Below are 6,149 nucleotides of genomic sequence, written 5' to 3' on the forward strand. Positions count from 1 at the left end.
ATCATTGCAACAAATATAAAAAATATATTAGTATATTTACTCTTTAACTAAGACTTATTTTGGTGGCACATACACACAATGCAAGAAATCTTTTAAAGCAAAGGTTTACAGTTTTTTCAGTCTGTCTTAAAACAATAATCAGGTGCCCACCTGAACACTAAACAATATTTGTGGTCATTCCTCTTGTTCATATTGGACATTAAAAGTCCAGTATATAAGATTTACAAGATTTCTTTGGCAAAATATGACAGGAATGGAATATAATAATTATAAGCATGTTTTTATGAGTGTATAGTCACAAGAATTGATGTGTCGTCATTGTGTTAGAAAAAGCTGTTTCTATCTACAGAGGATGCATGTTTTCTTCAATGGAGAAGAAGTTAATGTGAAGCTTGAGAAGTTCTCCAAAGTTTTTTTTAAGTATCCTCTGCTGCAACTCAACAAGGAAGGTGGTGTCTGAAAAAGAAACTATACACTAAAAGGACCATAAATCCGGTACATCTCCACTAACTCAGATAAACCCTCATTACATCATAAGATCAACTTTGGGGTATATTTTAACACAAAAGGAGGACAGGATTTTGTCCCCCGTCACTTCCTGTGAGGAAGGGATCTTCTCTATGAACAGGACTTCATCAGGAGGCAAACACACACAACATTAACTAATATAAGAATTAACATGATAGTTAAGGTTAACAAAATTAGGAAAATTAACAAAATTAATGTCTTAGCTAACATCAGCTAATGTATGAGTTAATGCTGTAGTTAACTGCTAACTTCTTCTTTAACACTACATGGAATTGACTTTAAAATGGACTTGGAACAAATTAGCAGTATGCAGACAATTTTTTCATTCAGTATGAACTGGAGGAACAGTTACAGTAAAGCTACATCTGTTTCAATATTCAAATGAGCACCTGACTGTTGTTTTAAGATTGACTTAAAAAGTGTGAACCTATGTTTTATGTATTTATTATACTAAACATTAGGTTGTGACGTTTTATAAAAGAGGACATTAGTGCAGTGAGTTGTAAAGTGTAAAAACAACAAACGAAAACTAATTTCCACTAAACAAACTGACATTTTCTTTGACCATTTTTTTTCATCTTATTTTAATACTGAATAGTGTTACAGTGGTGGAAAGAGTAATGAAAATCTGTACTCAAGTACTAGTACTGTTACATTACTAAAACATTACTCAATTACCAGTAAAAGTACTGGTGCTAGAAAAATATTTTGGTAAAAGTCCAAAGCTCTCTCCTAAAAAACACTACTCAGAGTATTAGTTACTTTTTAACTGCTGATGTTTAATGCATTATCAATAATATACTCTGTTTGTCCAAATCTTATGTCCAAAATCTATTTTATTTCGGAGGTTTTTAAAATGCCTTATTCAACAAATGGCTCCACCAGACAAAACAATGTTAAATTACATAATATTGATTTATACTTTCTTAATTCTAAAGTTCTTAATGGCAGTTAACTGATTAAAATCCTAAACTGTGCTGCAGAGTTTTGTTTTCATTGGCCTGTTTGTGATCAGATCAACTTATTGGTTATGAAAATGCAGATGAATGGTTTGGACATTAATTCAACTTGTACTCAGTACTCTGTTATGATTTTAAAAGTAACTAAGTAGATTACATGGTGTAATGCATACATACATGCATTAAAAATCTACTCATAAAAGTCCAAGTACCCCAAACACCATTTAATTACTGTAATTTGATTTTTAATTAGTTACATCTGTTCCTGTTTAACACTGTATAGTTTCACTGACCTCTAAATATGATTCAGATGGAACAAGAGGGAAAAGTGCTCTTTGATTGAATACTAACTGATCATAGACGTGATGCAAAAAAAAAGATCAGGAACCACTGGAGCAGAAGATGATCATTATAAAACCAAAACATATCAAATATGTGCTTTGAAGAGAAATGAAATGGGTCAACAAATAAATCAAAGACTTCCAAAAAAAAAAGAAGAGATGTTTTCATCCCATTTTTTTCTTCCTGATACCGATGCCTGAAGTTTGTATATCAGCTGTTACTGAGTACTGATTCAATACCAGTGCATCAATATATGTATATAATTTATTTATGTATTTTTTATACAGCTGTATATTACTAATCCCTGGAAAGTAAAATATGTACATAGAAAGAATGACTGAGATAGAACATGGCTTCCCATGATTCACACACACACACACACACACACACACACACACACACACACACACACACACACACACACCGACAGACAGACTGAGCTTTAACAATCACGCCTTTTTTTTAAAAAAAAGTTCTGACCTGATGTCAATACTGAAACATGTGATATCATAAAGTATTAATCATATTACACACAATCACAGTTATACATTATTGAGCTGTTTGCAACTCTAATCCTGCCTAAAACTCTGAAACATGAACTACAATCATATAATCTGTTACAGTTTAGTTTTGGGCTCAAGGCTTCAGACAGAGCTGTTAGTGTCACTCATCTTCATCAGAGGGCACCACAGAGATTTTGATGATATTTGTCGGTCAGTCTTATAATTAACCGCCTCTCATGGTACAGTGTGTTCTCCTCTTTCAGGACAGGACGTACCTCAGGCACGTTCCCTCTCTCACCACAAGGGAGCAGCAAAAGATCAATTTATGAAAGACTCCAAAACCAACCAATTAAGATAAATACATGTGAGTAACCTGCTTTATTGGGATCAAAACACACTTCACCCCAGCTAAGAAGACCTTGTAACGCTTGGCACTCTAATGAAATACCAAGTAATTAATGATGGAACTGATCTATTGTGCCAAATGAGCAACAATGTTTGACAACTAAATAACGTTTAATACTTTAATACTGTTATAAAGAAGTTAATTTAACTGAAGATTCAGCTTCAGGCACACAGTCCAGTCAGCTGCGAGGTCCGTGTGGCTGCACTGTGCAGTGTGAGTGCTGGAAGGTGTAAAGTAGGGCAGGGGGGACACAGATGAGCCTGTCAGAAGTTATATATGGAAAAGAGAGCAGCAGGCAGATAGTGTAGACTCCCATCTTATAGGACAAAACGCAGCCACAGCTTACACACAGAGGAAGAAGCAGCTGTAAGCAGCCCCTGAATCAATCAGTGATTTGGATGTAAAATAAAAAAAAAAGATAGTAGGCAAATTTAGTATCTCGTAGTTTGGAAAAGGGAGTAAAATGAGTGTGTGTGTGTGTGTGTGTGTGTGTGTGTGTGTGTGTGTGTGTGTGTGTGTGTGTGTGTGTGTTATGGACCAGTATCCACGGGTCTGTCTTTGGCTTTGTGCCCTAACTGTCATGTAATAAACAAGGAACCAATGTCTCACTTTACTTCCTTAATAGAATGCATTCAAATTCAAAACTGTTTTACTGTAGACAGACGTCTGTTATTTTCTGCCTTTCAACAGACAATATGAAGCACAATGTAACAGAAAGTTACATCAGATAAGCAGGTGGCAACACTGTTACTTTATGTGAGTGACAGAAGCTGAAAATTAGAGCAGATTTTTAAACTAAATGAACTGTAAATGTTCACTTTGCTGCCAAAAACGACATGTTCTAAGTGTTCTCTGTGGAATTTATTCTTGTCAGGGTGGTTAAGTCTCCATCATGGGACATTGAAACTCATTAAAAACCAGATGAGTGGAATTATTTAAGGGTTAGCGCCTGACCCACACCTTTTCAACAGTCTGGGACACACTGGGCCTTTCAATGAAGAAGTCATTTACAACAAATTTTATAAAGAAATGAGGGAGTAAAATATGCAAATACAAAACGTCATTGTAGACTATTGTAATGTAGGTCTGATAAGACGATATTTATTAATTTATTTGTTTAGCTCAAGTTGAAGCAGGCAGGGGCATGAGTGGGGAAATTTCCTTTTCAGTTGAAGGTGTCTCAGATAATCCAAAAACTCCCACAAAATCCGGCACATGCAAATTTCCCTCCTGCATTGTTGCTTTCCCTCTCCCGCGGCCGCGGGAGGCCTCGACCCAAACTGATCAGCTGTTAACCGTTAACTGCCCCGAGGAAGGAACGCCTTATCAGCCAAACTGTGTGTGAGATCCAACAGTGGTTTCACTCTGCTGGCTTCCCTTCCCGCCTTTCACTGAACTCTGACTAATCCATCCCACACACACACACACACACACACACACACACACACACACCACAATAAACAGTGTCTGTTTTCCCTCTTTGTCTAACTGATGAACACACTACCTCTAACCTGCTTCATATCAGCAGGCAGTCATTGTCCTCGCAGGCCGCAATGTAAATCAGCCCGGGTGCCGTTAGGGCCGGTTACCAACTGTTGCTCTGCAAAACCTGAACTGTACAAAGGTGCAAACTGTGCTGTGTGACATTTTTGTGTGCATGTAACACAGCTATATGTGTCTGCGTGAGCTGCTATGTGAGGACAGGTGTTCCCTAATAATTCAAAATAAGGAATTCTGGGGGAATTTAAAGGTGCAGTAAGCGATTCGGGGGAAAAGAGCTGATTGATTGTCAAATTCTTGCGTTTTGGGACTTGAGCTGTCTTACTGACCTGTGACTGGCCAAAGTCTCCTGTCATGGGCTGCATCTGTCATTTTTCAAACCCAGTTTAGGTGGAACCACACCTACTTATGCATGATGAAAGCCCCCACAGCATATGACAACCAATCAGAGTCTACGGCTCTGAAGGCACCTAAAAATGGCCACTTTTGGCACCGAATTTCATGAGTAGTGACAAATGCTAATAAATGTTAATTATGAAGGACTATGAGTTTCAGTCAAACATAGAGGCTGTTCTACATTTAGCTCTGGTCGTATCTGTGTTTTTCTTGCAGTTGGTTTGTAAAATCAACAGCCAGCAGTGGTGCTCATACAGGGAGTTGTGAGATGTAGTTTGGCCGACCTGTTGCTGCTCCGCTTGACAAGCTGTCGATCAGTCGCCATCCTCCCTGTTGAGAAGATGACATATGCCGCTGACACTTTTGTCACGTGGAAGTGGGCGTGATTTCATATAATAGTTTTCTAAAACCTGAAAACACGGCCAACAGGACTAGCAGAGGTCTTTTTTTTCTTTTTCTCTTTTTCTTTACTTTTTCTCTGCTGTGGGTGTGCTCACTTAACTATTTCAGTGTCAAACACCACTATGACCTGAAAATGACCTGAATCATGGACGTCTAGCAGTTTTATTTGACATGTCCGGACATGTTTGAGCCATCAGAGCCAGAGGACGGTGGCAAGATGGTATCTTTTACTTCTATGTCGGGTTGTTGGAACTGAAGTGAGCTGAAGTGAACTCCTGGGCTGATTTGGACTAAGAGGGTCACTGACGGTACATTTGTAACTGACCGTTAGGAAAGAGGAGGGTGTGTGTCGGTTTGTGGGGCTTACATAGTGTTGGGGAACCGGGCAAATCCTGAAGACAGAAATGGTGAACAACAGTGTCCCGGTCTGTCTCCAGAATTCAATTCTACATACTTCTCAGTCTTTTCATGTGTTTTCAGCAACTATGTTCCAATATGTATAATGGGTTCAGAAGAAAAGCTCCCTTTCTTCTTTACACACACTTCAATAGAATGTTTTCATTCATTTCATTTCAGTCTAAAATCACAAGACCAGTAATGTATGTCTGCAGAGGAGGACAAAACTCCAGCAGCATTTGTAGTACAAGTATATACAATAGCTTTATTGTGAGAATGGTGTGTTTCAGATTGTGGTCATCACCACAATAAAGTTACTCTTTATACTACAAGTGTTGCTGGAGTTTGGATCTCTTCAGTTTTTGTTTTTTAAATGCAACTTGGAAGTAGGTGAAGTTGTGCCAGAAATCCCTACACAGTATGTATGCAGCTCAGCAACATGCCCACATATGAAACATGTCCAAAAACACAGTTACACTTTAAGGATTAAAGCAATTAAGTTTTACTATAAATGAATGATGTATAAAACACACCTGAGTTATGGATGTGACCACTTCAAAACTCATATCTTATGGCAAGAAGACAACACTGTATTATGTATTATTATTGCCTCTATCAGTGAATGTTACACATGAGTAAAGCTTTGAATGCAGCATGGCAAATGAGCTCAATTCATAAACTCATGCTTTTTGAATTTATACACAAGTCACACACACA

Source organism: Lutjanus erythropterus, chromosome 16, assembly GCF_056507025.1.
Source record: "Lutjanus erythropterus isolate fLutEry1 chromosome 16, fLutEry1.hap2, whole genome shotgun sequence".
In the NCBI taxonomy this organism is placed as follows: Eukaryota; Metazoa; Chordata; class Actinopteri; order Lutjaniformes; family Lutjanidae; genus Lutjanus; species Lutjanus erythropterus.